This window comes from Sciurus vulgaris, assembly GCF_902686455.1.
Source record: "Sciurus vulgaris genome assembly, chromosome: 8".
NCBI lineage: Eukaryota > Metazoa > Chordata > Mammalia > Rodentia > Sciuridae > Sciurus > Sciurus vulgaris.
Window position 1 is genome coordinate 129,833,191 of NC_136468.1, and position 25,162 is coordinate 129,858,352.

At 34.6% G+C, this 25,162-nt stretch overlaps 1 pseudogene across 1 annotated transcript in view; it reads right to left on the minus strand.

Moving 5' to 3' along the window:
• The window catches only part of LOC306667707 (GRIP and coiled-coil domain-containing protein 2-like), a 47,893-nt pseudogene that overhangs the window by 14,341 nt on the left and 8,390 nt on the right, over window positions 1-25,162 (minus strand). Inside the window, exons 7-18 of the transcript XR_013766744.1 lie at window positions 24,204-24,323; window positions 23,583-23,747; window positions 23,193-23,297; window positions 22,466-22,628; window positions 16,050-16,149; window positions 15,875-15,952; window positions 14,905-15,053; window positions 13,932-14,053; window positions 10,649-10,825; window positions 7,487-7,726; window positions 5,838-6,032; window positions 4,549-4,688 (exon numbers count right to left, since the gene is read on the minus strand). The product of XR_013766744.1 is annotated as a GRIP and coiled-coil domain-containing protein 2-like (transcript). The remainder of the gene's footprint in view (window positions 1-4,548; window positions 4,689-5,837; window positions 6,033-7,486; window positions 7,727-10,648; window positions 10,826-13,931; window positions 14,054-14,904; window positions 15,054-15,874; window positions 15,953-16,049; window positions 16,150-22,465; window positions 22,629-23,192; window positions 23,298-23,582; window positions 23,748-24,203; window positions 24,324-25,162) is intronic.

The following is a 25,162-nucleotide window of genomic DNA, read 5'->3' on the forward strand; positions in this document are numbered from 1 at the left end:
AATGAGAACAAAGAAACATCATATCAAAATCTCTGGGACACTATGAAAGCAGTACTTAGAGGGAAATTTGTTTCATGGAGCGCATTTAATAAAAGAAGTAAAACTCAACAAATAAATGACCTAACACTACAGCTCAAAGCCCTAGAAAAAGAAGAACAGACCAGCACCAAAAGTAGTAGAAGACAGGAAATAGTTAAACTCAGAGCTGAAATCAATGAAATTGAAACAAAAGAAACAATACAAAAAATTGACAAAATAAATAGTTGGTTCTTCAAAAAAATAAAGAAAATTGATAAACCTTTAGCCACACTAACAAAGAGAAGACGAGAGAAAACCCAAATCACTAAAATTCAGAATGAACAAGGAAATATCACAACAGACAGGATTGAAATACAAAATATAATTAGAAGCTATTTTGAAAATCTATACTCCAACAAAATAGAAAATTTTGAAGACATCAACAGGTTTCTAGAGACATATGAATTGCCTAAACTGAACGAGGAGGACATACACATTTTAAATAGACCAATTTCAAGTACTGAAATTGAAGAAGTCATCAAAAGCCTACCAACAAAGAAAAGTCCGGGACCAGATGGGTTCTCAGCCGAGTTCTACAAAACCTTTAAAGAAGAGTTCATTCCAATACTTCTCAAAGTATTCCATAAAATAGAAGAGGAGGGAACCCTCCCAAACTCATTCTATGAAGCCAATATCACACTGATACCTAAAACAGACAGAGACTCATCAAGGAAAGAAAATTTCAGACCAATATCCTTAATGAACATCGACGCAAAAATTCTCAACAAAATTTTAGCAAATCGCATACAAAAACATATAAAAAAGATAGTGCACCATGATCAAGTGGGCTTCATCCCAGGGATGCAAGGTTGGTTCAACATCAGGAAATCAATAAATGTCATTCACCATATCAATAGACTTAAAGTCAAGAATCACATGATTATTTCAATAGATGCAGAAAAAGCATTTGATAAAATACAGCACCCCTTCATGCTCAAAACACTAGAAAAAAGAGGGATAGTGGGAACAATCCTTAACATTGTTAAGGCCATTTATGCTAAGCCCATGGCTAATATCATTCTAAACGGTGAAAAACTGAAAGCATTCCCCCTAAAAACTGGAACAAGGCAGGGATGCCCTCTTTCACTACTTCTATTCAACATCGTTCTTGAGACTCTAGCCAGAGCAATTAGACAAACCAAAGAAATTAAAGGGATACGAATTGGAAAAGAAGAACTCAAACTATCCCTGTTCGCTGATGACATGATTATATATTTAGAGGAACCTGGAAATTCCACCAGAAAACTCTTAGAACTCATAAGTGAATTCAGTAAAGTAGCAGGTTACAAGATCAATGCTCATAAATCCAATGCATTTTTATACATAAGTGATGAATCTTCAGAAAGAGAAATTAGGAAAACTACCCCATTCACAATAGCCTCGAAAAAAAATAAAATACGTGGGAATCAATCTCACAAAAGACGTGAAAGACCTCTACAATGAGAACTATACAACACTAAAGAACGAAATTAAAGAACACCTTAGAAGATGGAAAGATCTTCCATGTTCTTGGATAGGAAGAATTAATATTGTCAAAATGGCCATACTACCTAAAGTGCTATACAAATTCAATGCAATTCCAATTAAAATCCCAATGATGTACCTTACAGAAATAGAGCAAGCAATTACGAAATTCATCTGGAAGAATAAGAAACCCAGAATAGCTAAAGCAATCCTTAGCAGGAAGAGTGAAACAGGGGGTATTGCAATACCAGATCTTCAACTCTACTACAAAGCAATAGTAACAAAAACGGCATGGTATTGGTATCAAAATAGAAAGGTAGATCAATGGTACAGAATAGAGGACATGGACACAAACCCAAATAAATAGAATTTTCTCATACTAGACAAAGGTGCCAAAAATATGCAATGGAGAAAAGATAGCCTCTTCAACAAATGGTGCTGGGAGAATTGGAAATCCATATGCAACAGAATGAAACTAAACCCATACCTCTCACCATGCACGAAACTAAACTCAAAATGGATTAAGGACCTCGGAATCAGACCAGAGACCCTGCAGATTATAGAAGGAAAAGGAGGTCCAGATCTTCAACATGTTGGCTTAGGACCAGACTTCCTTAACAGGACTCCCATAGCACAAGAAATAAAAGCAAGAATCAATAACTGGGATAGATTCAAACTAAAAAGCTTTCTCTCACCAAAGAAAACTATCAGCAATGCGAAGAAAGAGCCTACAGAGTGGGAGAATATCTTTGCCAATCATACTTCAGATAGAGCACTAATCTCCAGAATCTATAAAGAACTCAAAATCTCTACTCCAAGAATTCAAATAATCCAGTCAACAAATGGGCTAAGGAAATGAATAGACACTTCACAGAAGATCTACAAGCAATCAACAAACATATGGAAAAATGTTCAACATCTCTAGTAATAAGAGAAATGCAAATCAAAACCACCCTAAGATTCCATCTCACCCCAATTAGAATGGCGATTATCAAGAATATGAGCAACAACAGTTGTTGGCGAGGATGTGGGAAGAAAGGTACACTCATACATTGCTGGTGGGGCTGCAAATTAGTGCAGCCACTCTGGAAAGCAGTGTGGAGATTCCTTAGAAAACTTGGAATGGACCCTCCATTTGACCGAGCTCTCCCACTCCTTGGCCTATACCCAAAGGACTTAAAATCAGCATACTACAGAGATACAGCCACATCAATGTTCATAGCTGCTCAATTCACAATAGACAGACTTAGGAACCAACCTCGATGCCCTTCAATTGATGAGTGGATAAAGAAACTGTGGTATATATATATATACAATGGAATATTACTCAGCCATAAAGAATGATAAAATTATGGCATTTGCAGGCAAATGGATGAAATTGGAGAATATTATGCTAAGTGAGATAAGCCAATCTCAAAAAGCCAAAGGACGAATGATATGGCTAATAAGTGGATGATGACACATAATGGGGGGAGGGTTAGGGTTAGGGTTAGGATTAGAGTTAGGGTTAGGGAGGGGGGCTAGTATGGAGGAAGGAAGCACTGTATAGAGTGAAAAGAGGGGTGGGAGGGGTGGGGGGAAGGGAAAAAATAACAGAATGAATCAAACAACATTACCCTATGTAAATTTATGATTACACAAATGGTATGCCTTTACGCCATGTACAGAGAAGCAACATGTATCCCATTTGTTTACAATAAAATTAAAAAAAAAAAGTGACCAGAGGTTCCAAGAAATCAAGTGAGTGTAAATCTGTGGAAATATAGCATTTGAATACCTCAGTTAGGCTTATTGCTCTAGTTAATGATTTAGTTAGATACAATCATATTTCAATTAGTGGAAAAATGTTTTATAGATAAATATTGAGGTATTGATGGAATTTCATTATACATATATATATTTTTGTAAATAAGAAATATATGTATATATAGTCCATATGCGTGTATATATAGATAGATATAGGTGTATAATTTTCTGTAAATAAGTAAATAATTCAGTATTAAAAATACAATCTAGAGCTGGGGATATAGCTCAGTTGGTAGGGTGCTTGCCTTGCATGAACAAGGCCCTGAGTTCAATCCCCAGCACAGTTTTTAGGGTGCTTGCCTTGCATGAACAAGGCCCTGAGTTCAATCCCCAGCACAAAAAAAAAAAAAAAAAAAAAAAAAAAAATCTAACAAGGATTCCTTGTAGCCTGCGCAGAGACAGGGCAGATCTACTTGGAGCAACAACATGCAGAGGCAGAAGCAAGCACTTCTCACACAGGAGTCAGAACCTTGCTCCACCATTTGCCAGCTCAATTTCCAGTGACTGTGAGGGTTAACTAAGACAATATACATGTAAAGTCCAGAACCTGGGTCATGAACACTGCTCAACAATTACCATGACTTTATTCTTGTCAATGAGCCAGGGTGGAAATATCTCATTTAAGTTATCTTCAACTGTTCTGAAACACTCCTGGATATTCATGTTGACTTTAAAGAGGAGAAACTTCCTATGCCACTTTGCCATTTCTACCTACCACTGTGCTGGGTAAGTTTAGGGTCATAAACATCACGTGAATAATTTGAGTTAGAAGTACTCCATTGTTTAGGACTGAAGGACACATACTCCCATGCTTATTTTTATATATTTTTTTAGTGTCAATGGACCCTTATTTTATTTATTTATATGTGGTGCTGACGATCAAACCCAGTGCCTCACACATGCTAGGTAAGCGATCTCCCACTGAGCCACAACCCCAGCCCCATATTAAGTTTTACTTGAGCTTATGTGGAACTTGTAAATATTTCTCCAATTTTTAAATCTATTATGAATTTTTAGAAATAGTAGAAATTAAGATATAAAAGCAATCAATATTTCTTCCCATAAGGAATATAATGTAAGGAATCAAGATGTTAGGGATACATCTGAAATGTGAAGATTTATACTTGGGTATGTACAGAGGGTCAGACAACCAAATTGGTGCAGAGCATTCTCCTGGTGGCCACATTTTTATTACCTCACTTTGATCTGCTCCATAAGAATGGCATTGGTTGCTTCTGTTTCCCGAAGCAGGCCATTTAAATGATCTGCGCTTTTTGTGGTGGAGCTGAGCTTCTGAACCAATTCTTCTTTGGTGAATTCAGCATGCCATAAAGGAGGTTCTGCAATATGTTGTTCTAAGAGTTAATTTTCAAAGCAGAGATTACAGATAAAGATTCTAAATAAGAAAAACATTTACATATAAAAGTAAGAACTTTTGTAAAGTAAGTGCAAAGTAAGAACTCTGCAATTATGTAAGTCAGCTTTGTTTGCCATTCATCTATTCAACATACCAATTTAAAGGTTTCATGTTGAATAACACAAATATGACAGAATCTGTGTTGTAATGCATATAGTTTAAAAATGAATAAGGCCTATGAGCCTCTAATTCTAAAATATGTCAAAGCTTGTGTTTTTAATTTGATTTTATTTTTTTGGTGGTGCTGGGGACCCAACCCAAGGCATCAGGCATGCTGGCACTCTACCCCAAAATCATTTTATTGGTTTCAGTACACACCCTCTTTCCATCCAACGTCCCATAAGCTTACATTTTTTCACTTATGAATTAGGGAAGCATTAACATTTACAGCTCATTTATATCATGAACCCCAATAAGAAATCTTCTATGAGGTGGGAGGGGTAGCATCATTCAAATTTTTATAGATAAGGGATCTGGCTCAGGATTGCAAAGTAATTTTGGCAAAAATCACAAAGCCAAGTCTGATTCTGCAGTCTGCTGCCACAGCACCAGATGACTCCCTGTCATAACTATGAACTCCACCTGAAGGAATTATGACTTATACTTTTCACCCATACAGTCAATGACCATGGATACAAATGGCTCTTATTCCAGGTGGTCCCAAACTTCAGAAAGATGACAGTTCCCCCTCAATGATACAAAGTAACATTCATTACAGATAAGAACAAAATATACCAGAACTACATTTACCACAGCAAATTTAGCACTACTTCAAAGAAAAGAAAAACAGAAATTACCAGTATCTTAGAACAGTGAGAGACTACTTTACTTGCTAATGCCATTATAGGACTTTCAACCATATATTTCTGGCTCAAGTGTAGGGTAGAACTAACATTTTATTTTAAAAAGAGATCTGTTTCACACTGCAGAAAAGTTTTCACTAGAATAGGTGGTAGAATATTGAAAGTACTTTATCAGAAAGTGGCTCAAAAGGCACATAAAAATTAGAGTAATATTAATTCAACAAGACAGTGAAATTAAATAAAAGAAATATTTAGACTGAGTAACGTACCAAGTTTAGTTTCAGGAGAATTAAGAAGTTGCTCTAAAGACTGTGTGTGTGTGCTGGCAGAAGATAAGGACTCAGTATCAGTTGTTTCCATTCCTTCTCCCTCTTCCCGGGTTACAGTGTGCATATCTAGAAGGGGGAAGTCTGGGTTCCTCCTTTCTTGAAGGTTCTTCAAAGGTTGGTGGGAAGAAGCTGGGCCTATTAAATATTTTTTAAAGGGTGTAAGATTGTTCAAAACTGATGGATTCAACTTTTAACAAAGATACTCAATAAAAATAAAATGATCCTGGGGATGGCAAAGGATAAGGAACTTAAAGAACTAGAAGAAAAGTAAATGGAATATGAAGAAAGAAGTCTGAAAAATGGTCACTGAATTTTTAACCATTTTAGTCATTTGAGCAGAAGCTTTAAATTTCTACCATCTAGCTATGATAAACCTGTTGGATAAGACAAAGATCATAATGTTGTACTACTTATGTTCATTAATTTATGCGAGAGGGTTAAACTTGTTAAGTAAATTTTGGTAAAAATTCTAAAAGTAGATTCTAGCTATTTTTGTGGGTCAGGTATTTCCTGTCACTGCATTCTTTCCGTCACAAAACACTGCTGCAGTCTGCTGGGCAGGAGATCTGATGGTGCTGATAATGAACGTTCTGTCATGTTTATAATATAGTTTCAAAATACTTTATTGCATCTAAAAAATCTGAATTATTTCAACAAGAAGTACAGAGAAATTTAATGAGTTCATCCAAGGTCTAATAGCTGTTAGAGACCAGATTTCTAATCCAAATTTTTTTTTTATCCCATAAAGTTGCCTCTACTATTCTTTCAATTCTAATTTAGCTCTCTGCCCTTTCTGAAGCATTTTCCTGGGGTTCTGATATTTTACCAATTGCTTATTTGTTGATTCCTAGAATATAATATCTTGTGTGACCTATTTTTCCTGGCTGCTAACTTCCTATTTTGACTCTTAGTATATGTTAAAAGTCTCTGAAATTGGTTTTTGACCCTGACAAATGACCTGTAGCTATCATGTTATGGTGACAACATTATCTGTTGGGAAACAAACAAAATGAACTTATGACTCAAATACAGCATCATGATGGCTGACACTTTCCCATTTCTTCCTGGGAGTAGAATATAGGGTGTTAAGACTCCAACTAATTAAAAATTAGAAAGAAAAGAAGTTGCACTGGCCAACAATTCTGAGTTCAGTATTGCTTGGGTGTTTTAAAGCCCCTTGCTCTCTCTCTAATGTTTTCAGCTAAATAAGCATATTTGATATCTATAATGGAGAACATGAAGTATCCAGTGGCAAATACTAGAACTAGAGTATTTTCCATTACAAAGAGTATGTCTTGAATGTCTTGAGAAAAAGAAATACTCATTTACAGGGAAGGTAATAAATTCATGAGAATCAGTATTTTAAGAGGTAAAACAGGCTGCCTGCTCTGAGTATAACCAAGAAGGGTTCAAATGGTTAAAATATGTTCTCAGTAAGTAGCAAATTCAAAATTCATTAATCAAAGAACAGACAATGGTTGCCATCTAGTAAAATTTTAACTTTCTTGTGAATTTGTGAACAGTGTATCCGAATGACATAAATATGTGAAAAACATGAACAACTAATACTACCATGGGTACATACATACTTCTTGTGGATGGTTCACTCTTGAGTTGGAAGAGTTGAGCTTTCACCTTAGAGAGCTGCTGCTGTAAAGTTTCCATTGTCTTTCTGTGCTCCTCTTGCAAATGTCACACTTGATCTGTTGTGGAGGACCTCATTCTGGGATGTGAGCTGACTTATTGTCTGGGCATGTTCAGACTTCAGCATCAGGTTCTCAGATTGTACTGAACATAACATGAAGAGTGAAAGGAACTTAATGCATATGCTGACTCAGCCTTTCTCAACTGGTTCTACAAGAGAATCCCTAGGACACCTACTGAGTGTATGTATGAACCAACCTGTCACTGATGCATCTATAATGTACTGCTGTGTTAAAGCCTAGATGACCAGCTGTCATCTAGTTAGAATTCTTTTTCTGTGTTCTATAGCTCAGATAAAGAACTTTGGTTCAGAGACTCTGTTGGGTGATTTAGGCAAGGAACTTTCTTCATGGTTCATCATAAAATAGGACTATATATATATATATCTATATATATACATATTTAAATTTTTAAAATATTCTTAGTTATAAATTTTAAAATTTTTAAATATTCTTAGTTATAGTAGATACAATTCTTTTATTTTATTTATTTATTTTTATGTGGTGCTGAGGATCAAACCCAGTGCCTCACATGTGCCAGGTAAGCACCTTTCCACTGAGTTACAGCCCCAGACCAAAATATGACTATATTTAGAGCATAAAATAATTATACTTTTATTAACCCATTTTTTCAGGTCATTTTATGGGGGCAGCTTCCATAAATATAAGATTAATCTACCTTTTCTCTATTATCATGAAAACATAAAAAATGATACCATAACAAAAGTCTTAAAAGTAAAGTATTAATTTTTGAGTGAATTAATATGAAACTTAAATACAAAGACTTGGTTTATTGAGGTTGCTTCCAAATTTGAGTGCACATCAGAATTGCTGGAGTTCCCTCATCTAGTTTTTACACTATAGTCACTGAAACTGAAACAGAATCTCCAGCAATAGTTCTAGGAATTGCCAACTTTTAATAGTTTTTCATGTAATTTTTATGTACTCAGCCGGACACTAGCTATGAACCCAGAGCCTTGTGCATGTGAGACAAGCACTCTACCAACTGAGCTCTATATCCCCAGCCCTGGAACAGCTACTTTTAATGTTTTACTTGTAGTTTTGAAGTTTTATGTTGGTTTTGGTTAATTTTTTTTTTCCATTTGGTATTAGGGATCGAAACCAGGGGCACAAGAAAATAAAGGAAGAACTATCGGCAATTGCAACTTCCTAGGCAGGATAAAGAAACATTTAAGAGCCAGGCAAGGCTTCTAGCTTTCAGGCAGTATCAATGACACTTCTGAATTTACCTTCTTGAAAACTAGATGATCAAACCCCTCTCTTATGTAATCGGGATGACTGTGCTAGTGGAAGTTCACTTTCCTGTCCCAGTTGTTACTTGGGACCCTTGGATAATGTAGGTAACTGGCTGGCATAATTTGCACATTGCTCTGGAGCTGTTTCTGTAATTTCATATAGAAAAAGTATGAATATTCAAACATTTTAAATAATAGAGACCACACAAAGAAAGTCATTTTGAAGACAGGAAAGTCAGTTTTTAGTACTTAAAGGAGTACATAGTAGGTACTCAAAATATTCAATGCATCACTAAATTCCTTTAGAAGCATCAATTATCAACTGTACTTTATTTGTGTTAGCAATATTGAATATATATGTTCTTTTTTTGTGTGGTGGTGGTGGTGCTGGGGATTGAGGAGATGGAACTCTGGGGCACTTTAGCACTGAGCTACACCTCCAGATATTTTTATTTGTTAAGTTTTGAGTCAGGGTCTCACTAAATCACCAACACTAGCCTCAAACTTGCAATCTTCCTGCCTCAGACTCTGTAGTCACTAGGATTACAGGTGTGTGCCACTGCACCTGTTAGCAATGCAATTTGCAATAACTTTCCTATAGTAAGAAAAAGTGTTGAAAAAGTACTGTACATATCAAGTAAGTGTTACTATTTATAAGCTAATTTCATGGGAAATCCTATTGACAGTAGTTAGAACATTGGTAGAACTTCCCTGAAACTTTTGGTTCACATGATTAATGTATAAATGACACATTTTAAAAAAAAGTATAAGCTCCTGGGTGAGGTGGCACATGCCTGTAATACCACGGCTCAGGAGGCTGAGGCAGGAGGATCATGAGTTCAAAGCCAGCCTCAACAACAACGGTGAGACACTAAGTAACTCAGTGAGACCTTGTCTCTAAATAAAAAATAAAAAGGTCTGGGAATGTGGCTCAGTGGTTGAGTGCCCCTGAGTTCAATTCCTGGTAACAACAACAACAAAAAAAGTGTAAGCCAAGAAATCAATCCCTTTCATTTTTCAGGTTAGCATAAGATTATGTATACACTATAAACGCATGTTAGGCAGGTAAAGTACTCTAAAACCCTTGAGGAAATACGCTTAAAGAACTATTTCTCAGGGCCCTAAGACACAACAAATATTACCACCCAACTTCCTACTGTAAGAGGCCAAAGTTTCTTCTTTGCAACAAACTATTTATTTTGCCTATATTCCTAATGTATAATATTGTAATGTAATGATTAACAAAATATGATAAGTTGAAAGTAGAGTTGCAAAAGTGAGCTGCATTTTATTTTTTAGTCAGCAGTTGTTTAAATGTTTTCCCTTGGAAATGAAGAAAAACACTTATAATTTGACACTTGGGTTGGAAAGTAGCATTTTCTTTTTTTTTGAGGCATCAATTGTCCTTTGTGTTAGCAGTATGTGTGTATGTGTGTGTGTGTGTATCCCCAATCCCCTCTTTTTTTGGTGGTACTGGGGATTGAACCCAAGGGCACTTTACCACTGAGATACATCCCTAGACTTCTCTATTTTTTTTTTTTTTAATTTTGAGACAGGATCTTGGTGGTACCTACTATATACAGTAACTCTTTTAATAATATTAATGTTCTAAATATGACAAAAAACAATCCAAAGAGGGAGGCATTAAGGTAAATGAAGCAAAGTTATTAAGACTTTATAAATGTCTACTTATTTTTAAATCTGTATTTACTCCAAGGAACAACACATCAGGAGTTCTAACAAAGAAACAGCTCTCTGGTACAAATAGCATTAGGGCTGCCAGCAGTCTTACTTTTCTCGCAGTTCTGCTTCTTTGGACACTGTTTCCTGCAGCATCCTGTTGTGTCTCTCCAGCAGAGTATCATGCTCAGACTGCAATGTCTGAAATTCAGATACATTCATCTGTAAGTTATTTTGGCTTTCTTGTAATTTGATTTTCAGTTGGTCAATTAACATTTCCATGTGTTCCCTAAAATAGAAATATAACAGTTATAAAACATTAAAGAGGTGAAACTCCATTTTGTGGCTTCCAGGATATTTTAATCATTTAATCTTTCTATGTCATACTCATTATGAATGATTCTAAAGCAAATATAATTATTGTAAGGATCCAATTATTCAATTACTGTAGGATTAGATATAATAAAAAAGATGTTATAGTCAGATTTTAAACCTTACATATTTACAAAAAAAGAAGTCTCGGGCTGAGTTTATGGCTCAGTGGTGGAGCGCTTGCCTTGCATGTGTGAGGCACTGGGCTCGATTCTCAGTACCACATATAAAGAAATGAATAAAATAAAGGTCCATCAACAACTAAATAAAAAAGTCATCTCTGAATTTTAAAAATTTATATAGTGGAACAGAACATTAAATGGCATCAAAATAGCATATTTTTGTTATAGATTATGCCATTAGTTAAAAAAATAACCCACCTAGTTCTACATTAACCATTATGAGAACTATATTTAGAATAAGCTATAGTGAAAGAAAAGACCTGAAGAAAAGCAGTTCTTTTTAGACTTAGAATAAAATCTAGGAGAAAACAAATAGTTAAAAATCCATAATTTTGACACAATGCATACAATATTCATTTCATTTTTTAATTTCTTTTTTCAGTTGTATGTGGACACAATACCTTTATTTATTGATGTGTTTTTATGTGGATTGAACCTAGTGACACACACATGCAAGACAAGTACTCTACCACTGAGCTACAGCCCCAGACCTCTTCATTTCATTTTTTAAAAATATATTAACTGGCCAGGGCAATGGCATACGCCTGCAATTCCAGTGGCTTGGGAGGCTGAGGCAGGAGGGTTACAAGTTCAAAGCCAGCCTCAGTAACAGTGAGGCACTAAGCAACTCAGTGAGACCCTGTCTCTAAACAAAATACAAAATGGGGTTGGGGATGTGGCTTAGTGGTCGGGTGCCCCCAAGTTAAATCCTCAGTAACCCCCCCAAATTTAAAAAAAGAAGTATTTACTGTATAAGAAAGTAGAAGAAACGTAAAACATTTACATTCAAGTGGTCTGAACCCAATTTTAAGGTATGCTCAAAAATGGCTGTTGCAAATGGTGACACTTTTTCCTAAGGTACCAAAAATATGTCTCAGAGAAATAACAGCCTTTTTAACAAATGGTGCTGGGAAAACTGTATAGCTGTATGTGGAAAATGAAGTTACAACACCCCTCTCTCACCTTGCACAAAACTCCATCAAAATGGATCAAAGACTGAGGAATTACCAGAAACTTTATAATTGCTAGAAGAAAACATAGGGTAAACACTCTATCATATTGGTGTAGGCACCAACTTTGTTAGTAAGAACCCCAAAGTACAAGAAATAAAACCAAGAATCAATAAGTGGGATGACATCAAACTGAAAAGCTCCTGCACAGCAAAGTAAATGATTAAGAGCATGAAGAGAGAGCCTACAGAATAGGAGAAAATCTTGGCCAGCTGCTCCTCTGATAGGAGATTAATATGTAGAACTCAAGAAACTTAACATAAAAAAATCCCCTGAAACAAATAATCAAAAAATGGACAAAAGAACTAACAGAAACCTCTCAAAAGAAACACAGATGGCCAACAAATACATGAAAAGCTGTTTAATATCTCTAGCAGTTAGGGAAATGCAAATCGGAACTACACTAAGATTTCATCTCCGTTCAGTCAGAATGGCGATGGTCAAAAATACAAACAATAAATGCTGGCAAGGTCGTGGGAAAAAAGAAACACTTGTATATTGTTGGTGGGATTGCAGACTAGTACAACTACTCTGGAAAACAGTAAGGAGATTCCTCAAAGAACTTGGGATGGAACCACCATATGACCCAGCTATTCCACTCTTTGTTATTTTCCCAAAACAACTTGGCATAGTACAGATATACCCACCTCAATGTTATAGCAGCATAATTCACATTAGCTAAATTATGGAATCAACCCAGATGCCCATCAGTAGATAAACAGATGAAGAAACTGTGGTACATATATACAATGGAGTTTTACTCAGCCATAAAAAAATAATGAAATTAGGCATTTGCTGGTAAATGGATGAAAATAGAGAATATCATGCTAAGTCAAATAAGTCAAACTCAGAAACAAATGTCAAAAGTTTTGTCTGATGTGGAAGTTAGAGTAAAATAAAAGAAAGGGAAAGGGAAGGATAGGGCCATATAAAGAACCAATCAAATATAAATTAATAGACTAGCAAAAGAAAGTCAAGCAGAGTAGAAGAAGGAGAATGAGAAAGGGGAGGGAGGATGGGAGGGAAAATGAGGGGATCAAGAACTGAAATCAATTTCCATGCATATGAGTTTGTTGGAATGAACTGAACTACTAAGTGTAACTATAAAGCTCTAATAAAAAAAAATGAACTTCAGCTGTATCTGGAACTACTAGTAAAGAGAATATCTCATCATGCTTCAATCATAGTTTCCTTATTTAATAGAGTCTTAAACAAAAAGTAACAGGAACATAAACATACAAACACCACAGGATCATTAGTCCTGTTTAGAATAATAAAGAGCCAGACATAAAACAGCTTTGAATACTGAACCTCTACTTATAAAAACTGAACACGCATGCCAGAGAAAACCCTTATTTCTTATTCCCATTGTATTTTTGAGTACCTTACAAAAGGGATCTGCATGCTAGTTTCAAAGAAGCTTTAAATAATACACTTCTCTAATAGAATTGAGATGGTCATAAATTTCAGAAAAAATTATTTCTAGACCAAAATTTGGTATTTAACTTAAAATTTCTTGAATTAACCATTTTTAAGCAAATTCTGTTTAACCTAATTAATGGTGAAGAAGTATATTTAAAAAGCACTTTTTTCCTTTGACTCCTCCATTTTCAAAATTGGAAAAACTAATCATATGTAATTCTGTTGCCTAAATTTCTACTATGATCAGGTTCTATTAAGAGAACATCAAATATTAGTCACAGTGATGCCAAACAACTGTTTTCATTGGTAATAATACAGAAAAAATTAACACTTGAAAGAAATCGAAATAGAATTTTCAACCTAGTTGGTGAAGAACCTGTGTTGCATATTTCTTTTAAATAGACTTTACCTTTCTTGTTTACCTCCTTCAGTTTCAGCCTGAGACACAGATTTATTTTTCTGTTGCTTGAGAACGTTGTGAACTCGGACTTTGTAGCTTTCAAATTCGGAAGTTATAGCAGCTTGTTCTGCCTATAATATTTAAAAGAAAACATTTTCTATTGTAACATGATCTCATTTTCTAGCAGAGGTTAACAAACTAAGGTGAAAATCTATTTTTGAAAATTAATAGCTGACATTCGTTTTAGCCCCAATTAACTGCACAAAAAGTACACTTCTGTTAGTCTTACACTACTTAAGAGTTTCAAGAATATAATTTTGTCTGACAAATTCTTAGATTTACTGACTACCCATAAACTTTGCAATACACTCTTTGCTTTCATAACTTAATAAAGGTTTTTTTTATTTCTTATAAATAAAAGAAAATTTAATCTTCAAAAACATTAAGTTACTTGAACTTCAGTTTTCAACAGTGGTACAAATTAAATTCTACATCATCTACTTTCCTGACCTGATCTGTAAACTTTTACAACACTACTGCCAAGATTACTTAGATAAAAGCTGCACCTCTACAAAATTACTGTATCCAATTGTTTTGTATGTTGTAGACAAAAAGCAGGTTTCTATGAACATTCTATTACAATGTCATTTCATAAACATTTTGTTCTCAGAAAGAGTCAAAACACTTTTAAAAGAAAAAGTTCTTATAAATAAGTGATTTTCTTTCACACATAAATTACAAAACAAGGTTGAAATGGAAACAATGTGTGTGCATGTTTTTCCTTTTAGCAAAAATTGTTACTAAAATGATTCTTAAGGTGAGGATGCATTTTGAGTAGAGAAGGTTGAGCTGAACCAAGAGCTCATTTAGTGTTTTTAACTGCAAAACAATGAAAAAGGAGATCATAGCCCTGAGTAAACTGCTTGCTCGCTGGCAGTTAAGAAAATCCCCTTGGGAGAGGCTTCTGACCTGAAGGACACACCTGGGCAGCTGGGCTCTCTTCCCGCGGTGCAGACACCCTCTGCTGCTATGCAGTCATTGTGCACTCATTGTGCGCTGGTGCTGCTCTGCAGAGGTCTTCAGGTGTTCGTGAAGTTTGTGTTTCTCAGATGTTATTTCAGCCAGTTGAATCTAAAAGGCAAAAGCTTTAAGCTTAGTTCTGGTAAACCTTATCTTCCCTGGTTAAAGATATTTTCCTTAAAACATGAAATTGAGATTTGAGATAAGTATATACAAGTGACAGAATTAAGTAGAGGAAAAATTTTAGGTACCATTTGTTATTATTAAAAAACCAAAGCAATATGAAAAGAATATTTTTTATGCTAAGTTGATTTACTTTTTCTTAAACCAACATTAATCAAAAAATCAACCTCCCAAAATCCCAGACTATATATTTAATACCTCAGGACATTTTACACACAAACACACCCCCTCCACACACACACACATTTTAAACAAATACATAAAACTATTTTGTGAATTGCTTTGTGTGAATGCAATATCATTCAGAGGATTCAGATGAGGTTTGGGGCCATATTTATTTTATTCTGAACTATTCTACAGTGTATTATGGATCTTCAAATGCATGAAAATAATCTAGCCTGAGCTAAATGGTATACCATAGTTATATACGACCTGATTTACTGTTTCTACTTCCTCAAAATGTTGAGGAAACCTTTTGAATATCCTTAAAGGTTAACTCCTTACAGGATAAATAAAATCCCTGGAAGATAACTCATTTCTTTCATCTTTTTTTTTTTTTTTTTTGGTCTTTTTTTTAGTTGTCCGTGGACCTTTGTTTATTTATATGTGGTGCTGAGAATTGAACCCAGTGCCTCACATATGCTAGGCAAGCGTTCTATCACTGAGCCACACAACCCAGCCCCAATAACTCATTTCTATATAAACTTTTTTTTTTTTTTTAGTCTTTTAAAAAGTACAAAGAACCTTACTTTGTAGACTTCCACTTGCTGTTGACTGGCCTCCAGCTCACCCTTTAACAATGCTTGAAGTATTAAATGATCAGTTTCCTACAGAATGAGAATATTGGTTAAATTAAAAAAATAAAATTATTCATAAATAAACTATGAATAAGTTCTAAAATACAAAATTAAGAAATTACCATACTGCCTGCTTTGAATCTGCTAGTTCCTTTTTGGTTTTTACAACCAACTGCTTGATTTTGGTGTTTTTTCTTCATACTGTTGCACTGAAGACTGTAGTGAAGCTAGCACAGGAAGTAATTTCAGAAGATAGAGATGAAACAGGTTTTAATTAGTGAATATAAATATGCCAATGATGAGTCTTTTCTTTGTATTAACTTACCTTCATATTAACTTTTTGAGCTTTTTATTATGGAATATTTCAAACATTCTTGACAGCAGTGGCTAAGGTACAATAAACTCCAGTGTACCCATCATCCAGCTGAACAATTACCAATGCACCCAACCTTATCTCACCCAGACAAGGAGTCAGCAAAGTACAACCCACAGGCTCTTTTTGTGAATACAGTTCTACTATAACAGCAAGCCTCATTCATTCAAAACAGTCTATGGTTGCATTTGTGCTAAAACAGTGACCTGAATAATCACCACAGAGACCATGTAGCCCATAAAGCCTAAAATACTTATTATTCCGCCCTTTCTGGAGAACGTTTGTCAACCCCTGACCTACACCTTAACTAGTCTCTGAATCCCCACTGAATTATTTTAAAGAAAATCAATTCATCTGTAAATATTCAGTGTATATCTCTGAAGTAAAGGTATGTCTATATTTGCCCTATCTCTAAAAGATAAGAAATCTACTTTTAAAAAGTACCTCAAAAGAGTCTGTATATTTACAATTCTACATATTAGAGGCACATACCTACTTGGTCATCTGTTTTTTCTGATAGTAACTCAGAAATTTTTTTGTGAGAGGGATTATTGATGAAAGCACACTAAGGAGCCAATCAAAACTTAATAAAGAAAAAACTTCCTTGCTTACAGAGGCAAAGAAGCAGAAAATATCAAGTAGGAATAAGTGGATTCATTGTGCAGTCCACAGGCAGTCTCTGCAATGAGCAGGACAAATCTGGCTGCAGCCTGTTGTAGAATAAACCAAGACTATATGACAGTGACTTCATTGTCTCTGAAGCTGCAGAGATTTACAATTTGGTCATTTATAGAAAAAGTGTGCCTAACTCCTGATCTAAATTACATTATTTGGCAAACAGGAATAGGAGTATCTTAACTATACTCTTGTAGTAAACTAATTCAGTTATTTCCTGGAAAATATTTACCTAGTTCTGAAAAGTATTTTATAAAGGCCAAAGTACACATGAAGTCTTACAAAGTGCTCTAGGAGTTATAAAAGCAAGTTAGAAAAGAAAAACGGTTACGTGGTTCCATGTCTAAAGGTTAAATTTACTTTATGTGAAACTACGAGTGAGGTTTCACAGAAGAGGAAGCATTCAGGATTAGAATCAGGATTTCAGTCTTAAATGCTTCCTGTTCTGTGGGGATGGGCACGAAAGAAATAAAGAGAATGAGGTCATGAAAGAAAGAAACACAGAAGATGAAATATACACTTGTAGAAAACACCATGTCTTAAGAAGGTTTACAGCCCTTTTTAGAAGCTGTGAAAATAATGAGAATTAAATTGAAAAGTTAGATGAGAAATGATAGAAGGGTTGGAGATTAAGATGTATCTACCTTAATTTATAAGGCAGAGTGAGAAAATTACATTTTTTTTAAATGCAACACTTTCTTTTTTCTTTTTTGTTACTACGGATTGAACACAGGAATGCTTAGCCAATAAGCCACATCCCCAGCCTTTCTTATTTTTTATTTTGAGACAGCATCTTCCTAAATTGCTTAGGGCCTGGCTAAATTACTGAGGTTGAACCTGAATTTGCAATCCTTCTGCCTCAGCCTCTCCAACGGTTGGGATTAAAGCCATGCACCACTACACCTGGGTGAAACACAATCTTAATGCTTCTTTTGCTACCACAAGTCCTTACTACAGTCTTTCAAGGATTTCACTGCCATGAGGTGGAGACTTTTCTCAGATTCTCTATCATCTAAATACTCTGATACAGCAGACAGTAATCTTCCCCATCTTTAAAAGTAAACTGAATACTTCACCCCATTATTCAGATCCTTCATGAACAAGATCAAAAATACATTTTTAATTATGTTCCTTCTTTTCCTCTTTGGAATTGGAGACTGAACCCAGGAGCACCTTACCACTGAGCTACAACCCCAGTTCTTTTTATTTTGAGACGGGGCCAGGCTAAATTGTGGAGACTGGCCTTGAACTTGCAAATCCTGCTGCCTCAGCCTCTCAAGTGGCTGGGATACCAACCGTAATGCCTAGTTTAATTATATGTCACTTCTCCTTTATAGGTGAAGATTTTCACTCCAACTACTTAAGACTCACAAGATAGTATTTCTTTTAGTTTTTGCTTACACTATAGCTGCAGAAAGTCTTTCATTAATCTTTTTCTTTCCAAACTTATCTTTAAGACACAACTCAACCCCAGCTTTACTCATTCCAGTCTATAGAACATCATTCTCCTCTGAATTCAACATTTCCTGCTGGTTCCATTCATTTCTGTATTTACATACTTATCAGTGAGAAGTGGGAGGTCTTCTTGAATAAGCACCCCTTTTCAGTTTTTCCAAGGTATCTAGCTTATCTTTCAGCAGGTTGTCAAAAATATATGAATTTACTAATTCACAAAAGCAAATGTTTGCTTGCAGGAATATAACCTAGAGTTCTGCCATTCAATTTGCATGAAGAACTTTCTTGGAAAACATGTTATATGCATGGTGTATTGTCTGGAAAACATGTAATCAATTATCCAGGTATTTAATTATCTAGGTAGTCTAATTTTTATCCCTGGATATAGGCAGATGAACTCTGTGCACTTGGACTTTGTTCACTCATGGAATTGCCTTTCTTGAGCTGTGATTTGGTCACTGGCTAAGCATGGAAGATTTGCTGTTATTAATTGTAGGGACATTGCTGAGAACATCAGTCTCAGTGATAGTATCAGTGGTTCCTGAACTAACATTAACTTAAAAATCACACATGAAGTTTTTACAAAAAAAAGATTTCAAACAAAAGATTTCCCTTTACTCTAAGATTCTGAATCATTCGTTACATGAATGATTACATTCGTGGCTTGGTTTTCTAACAATGTTCTTCAGGTACTGTGTGACATACAAGTCAGGTCTGAGTCCTACATCAAACAATCCTCCCTTTATAAAATTCTGAGAGAATGTTCTTTCACATGATGTGGTACCAAGAAAAGTTGTTTCTTCACAAGCTTGCTTTCTTACTGTGGATACTACAAATCTTATAACTGATGTTTTTGCCTTTCCTCTGGCTTCTGGGATGCTAAAAGTAAAATTTATAGGAGACCTCTAGCAAAATATGTAAGATGTATACTTTATGTCTTAATCTTTTATCTGATTTTACTATTGAGACCTATCTCAATATTTTCTTTTATGCTACTTCCTCACCACTTATATCTAAAATCTTACTGTATGGTAATATCTTTGTAGCCACCTTAAATTATTTTATGGAAATTCCACTTCTGGCCATAAGTAACGAACAGTCTAGACTTACCTTCCTGTCATAAACTAGGAAATGGAACAAAATACATGCAAAAAACTTTTTCTGACATTGGACAATGGCAGTGTAGGATTGTGATCTCTGAGACAAGGTCAACAAACATGTTACTTGTCTTGACTGTATGGAAGCAATTTCTGAACTGGTGCAGGGATGGGAATCTGAAATAGAGCTGGTAGTCTGAAATGCAAAGAACTACTGTGGAAAGAACAATAAATAGAGAGTTGTAATCTGGACAACTCCCAGGGCTATAAATCATTTGATTCCCCACCAGCCAGAGTGAAGACACTTTGCTTAGTACACAGGCATTCAGCAGAACTTTGAAGAGCACCCCTTTAGTGGTGGACGGAACTCGACCTGTAAGTAAAGGCTACTCTAGACTCATCCTAAAAGAGATGAAAAATAATTCACAGAAGTACAAAACTGATATACAAATAACTTTACTGAGGTTTAATTTTTTAAATGAACACAAAAATATCTAGAATTCAACAATGAAAAATTCACATCTACTTTTTTTTTTCCCATACAAAGAAGCAGAAGAATATTACTTATGACAAGGAGGGAAGAAAAAAATCAACCAATCAACAGAAATAAACACATGAAATAAAAAGGATTTAAATTAGCAAAAAAGGGCATCAAAATAGCTATTAAATATGTTCAAGAATTTAAAGGAAAACATAAAACATATAATGGAGAAAGGGAAAATATAAAAAAAAAAATAGAACTCCTGGAAATGAAAAATGCAATATCTAAGATAGATATTCTGCTGCATGGGATCAAAGAATTTGAAGATAGTAATAGGAACTATTCAAAAAGAAGCTAGGAGAGTACAAAAGTCAAACAAGCAAGCAAGTAAGCAAGCAAGAAAACAAAATAGAAGAAAAAAAGGAATAGCGTTATCACTGACTTATGGAACTATATCAAGTGGTCTAATATATCTAATGAGAGTCCTTGGGTGGGTGGGGATAGTTGAGACAAAAAAAAAATCAAAGGAAGTAATGGCTAAAATGTACCAAACTTGAAAAAAATTTATAAAAACTCTACACATCCAAGAAGCTGAATAAACACAAACAGGATACAAAAAAGGAAAAATATACCATAAAATTCTATACCCAGTAAAACATCTTTTGGAAATGAAGGCAGATTAAAAAGAGTTTTTCTGACAAACCAAAGCTGCAAGTATTAATTGACAGTAGTTTATACTTAAGATATAAGAAGCTATTCAACAAAAGGAAACACATACCTGGTGGAATTTGGATATACATGAAAGAACAAAGAACACCAGAAATGGCTAAATATTGAAAAAAAAATTCCTAATTTTTAATTTCTTTAAAATAGGGCTTGGTCAACTTCTCTTAATAGGCTGAATAAAAAATAATATAGTCTTGCCAGCTACTAGTCTCTATTACAATGATTTATCTGTGGTGTTGTAACACAAGAACAGCCGAAGACACTATAAACAAATGAACATGGCTTGTTTCAGTAAAACTTTTATTTACAAAATCATGCAGGTGGCCTGTGGCCTATAGTTTCCTGACTTCTATTTTAAAAGGTAACAATTCCTGGGTGTGGTGGCACATGCCTGTAATCCCAGCAGGTCAGGAGGGTGAGGCAGGAGAACCGTGAGTTCAAAGCCAACTTCAGCAACTCAGCAATGCCCTAAGCAACTCAGTGAGACCCTGTCTCTAAATAAAATATTTTAAAAAGGGCCAGGGATATGGCTCAGTGGTTAAGCACCTCTGGGTTCAATCCCTGACACCAAAAAAACAAATAACAAACAAAAAAACCCACAACTATTTTCAAACAAAAATAATGATGTAGCCAGGCATGGTGGCACACACCTATAATTCCAGTGGCTCCAGAGGCTGAGGCAGGAGGATCGGAGTTCAAAGCCAGCCTCAGTAACTTAATGAGGCTCTAAGCAACTTACCGAGACCTTGTGTCTAAATAAAATACAAAAAAACAGGGCTGGGGTTGTGGTGTGGCTCAGTGGTTAAGTGCTCTGGGTTTAATTCCCAGTACAAAAAAAAATATTTTGAATTGAATTAAAATAAAACATACCCATTTATGAGATGTAGCTAAAGAATGCCTAAAGGGGGGTGGGGTTGTAGCTCAGTGATACAGTGTTTGCTTAGCACATGTGAGGCACTGGATTTGATTCTCAGCACCGCATATAAATAAATAAAATAAAATGAAGGTTCATTGACAGCTTAAAAAAAAAAAAAAAAAAACCTAAAGGGAAAGTGATAGTTTTCATTGCTAACAACAGAAGATATTTTATGGAGTCAGGTGTGGTAGCCCACACCTGTAATAACAGCTATTTCTGAGATAAGAAGATTCCAAGTTTGAGGCCAGCCTTAGCAACTTGCTGAGACTCAGTCTCAAAACAAAAATTAAGAAGAGCTGGGAATAAAGCTCAGTGGTAGAGGGCCTATGGGGTTCAACCCCCAGTTAACTCCTATATTCAAAAAAATATATAGATAAAATGGATAGAATTACATTAAAAAAGAAATGCTTCACTACTATTCAAAATTTCCTAATCTGTCGACAATCAGCAAACTGTGGACAAAGATTACTTTTATCTTCCTATTATTCACATAACAAATACTTAACTAACAAACATGAAAGAATGCATCAAGCACCAACATGGACTATACAAATCATAATGGCAAATGGTTTTACATTCCTGCTGGTCCTAAATAATGTTTAGTACTGTGTTAGGATAGGATGGGAACTATCCAAAAAGAAGCTAGGTATTCAGCAGAAATTTGAAGAGCAGCCTCCTAGTAGTGGGCTGCACACGACCTGCAAGTAAAGGCTATGCCAGACTCATCCTAAAAGAGATGAAAAAGGCCTGGTAAGGTCCCCTCCCCCAAACCTGTTACAATGAAATAATTTTAAGGTAAAGCAAAATTTTCCTTATTCACTCACTTCTTCTTGTAGGGTTTCTTGTTTCTGTGTTTGAATTTTTATTTCCTGCTCCAAATCTTCTATCTTAATGTTTTTATTATTTAACTTCTGATTTAGTTCTTTCATCAAACGTTCATCATCGGCTATTTCCATATTCATCAATGTAGTCTGCTAGGCATCCTGAATATTTTACAAAGGATTCAGTTATTAATTTCATTTGTTAGATTGCTGACATGATGCCATAGGAATTCACAGGCTGCTCTGCTCTTCTAGAATACAGAACAGTGTAAATAGTAATGATCAAATGAGATGTTGGATACTTAAATTTTTAATTTCGTAAAATCAAAGTATATTTTAAAAGCTCAACTTTCTTAGCTTTACTGTATTTCATTATGACTTTCATTAACCACAACTAGTAGTTCTAGTCTTGGGAGGGCTCTTATGAAATATTAATATTTTAAGTGGGTCTTACAGTAGTTTTCTTTTGGCATTAACTAAATCTTCATAGGTCATATAAGACTCATGTATAGAAAATGATATATAAAATCAAACTGATGATTCAAAGCCTAGATTCTTCTGAAAAGTCAGAGAAATAAATTAAAATTCCAATTTACTGGGGCTGAAAATTTATAAGGGTTATTTTAGTACTATATACAACATTTTAAAATATTCCTTTTTGAAGTATAAAATAGCTTCATAATATGAACACTGACATCAGTTTCCACTCTTGGTGTTTTATTTTACCTTTTTAACAAGCTCTAGTTCTTGCATAGTTTTCTGCAGCTGTTTCTTTTCCTTTTGAAGTTGTACATGAAGTTCTTCAAGTTCTTCAATGGTACTGGAATGTTCCTAAAATTAAAAATAAAACCTCTCACAACTCAACCAATGTTAAGAAAAGTACTTGTGTTAGAGGTTATAAAATAAATCTGACCCAAAGACAAAAAATTTGGTGACCTTTCAATATTTAAGAAATATACATCCAAATATCACACCTTAGATTCTCAAATTTAGAGCTGGCATACATTAAGCAATTAATGAATGCACAAATGCTCCTTCAATAAGTCTTTTCCTCAAATAACATTTTGATAAAAATATGTCTATACATATTTGAATCATTTCACAGGTAATTTTTACCTTTATCTTCTGTTCCTTTTGAAGTTTTTCAGTTTCCAATTCCTTGTCCACCATTGCTTTGGATTTCTGGACTTCTAAAATGTGTAATTCTACTAACTTGGCATTAGACTGTAGTCTCTCCATACGAGCCAGGAGATCTTCATTATCAGAATTTAGTTTTTCACACTGGAAGGACAAATGGTTCATTCTTGTAAACATACAGAAAATATATTCAAGAGAGGGAGAAAAGGTACACTAACAAGAATATTGGCAAAGTGTGATAAATGAAGATTTCAAAATAAATTCCACAGGATGACAGTGTTAAATTTCAAAACCCATCAGTGTTAATATTTATATGGTAAAATTTGTAAAAGACCAGATGAACCCCCAAGAGAGCAAAAGAGAAAAATGAAAAAGTCAGGAACAAAAACAAATCCAGTGGGACTGAGATTAGAGTAATAAGCAAGACAGGATAGTTGTTTTGTTAAATTCATCTCCTAATGGCAGGGGGTAGGTGGGGAGAGGGTGGAGAAAGAAAGAAATCCTATTCCTGATTGTATTTTAATGTTTTTATGCAAAAAGTATTGGAGATTAAAAGATATTAAAATTTTCATGTCTGAATTTACTTAAATTTGAAATTACCTGAAAAGTTGGATTTCTTAATTGTTTAGAAAGATCTTCAATTTGATGTTCAAAATTACTAGTACATTCTTTTTCCACATCCAACTGCTCTGATTGCGTATCATATTGTAATAAAAGATTCTTCAGTAAAAGACACAAATATTTAACTTTAGGTTATTATTATTCATTCAATAGGTCAGATTGTATAATCAAGCAATCCTGACATAAGATTTATAGTCCATTTGAGATACTAAGTATTTATATACAAAAATATGGCAATGAAAATATAAATCTACACATGAAAATATGATAAAAAGATTAGTATTTTTAGTATTTAAAGAGATCTTAAAAAACTCCAATTTAAAATTTATAAATGAGCTTATTCTTCTTTCGTGAGCAAGTTACAGTGGAGCTTGTTCCTTTATATTCTAAGAGACCTTATAATCTAATCCATTAATTTCCTCCAGAGGAAGACCAGGTATATGAATTTTATGAAGTTCAATTTAAGAAACTATTTAAATTGCTTTTAAATTTAGAAAAGTCTTTCGTATGTAAGAATCTGCTAAAGGATCAAGTATTTTATTCTAGATTAAAGAAAACACTTTTCAAAAATCCTAACCCATCCAAAATTATTTTGGTGTGTGCAATAAAGTAAAAAGCTAACTAAATCCTATCAAATAGTTTTCTAATTCTCTCTTCTGGCACTGGGGATGAATTCAGGGGTGTTCTACCACTAAGCTATACCCCTAGTCCTTAATATTGAGGGGTCTTGCTAAATTGGTGAAGCTAGCCTAGAACCTGGGATCTTTCTGCCTCAGCCTCCCAAGTCACTGGACTGGGATCACAGGCATGTGCCACTGTGCCTGGTTACTAATTCCTTCTTCAGTGATTTCTTTCCTTCTTCCTTTTTTTTTTTTTTTTTTTTTTTTTTTTTTTTTTTTTTTTTTTTTTTTGGTACCAGGGATTTAACCAGAGGCACT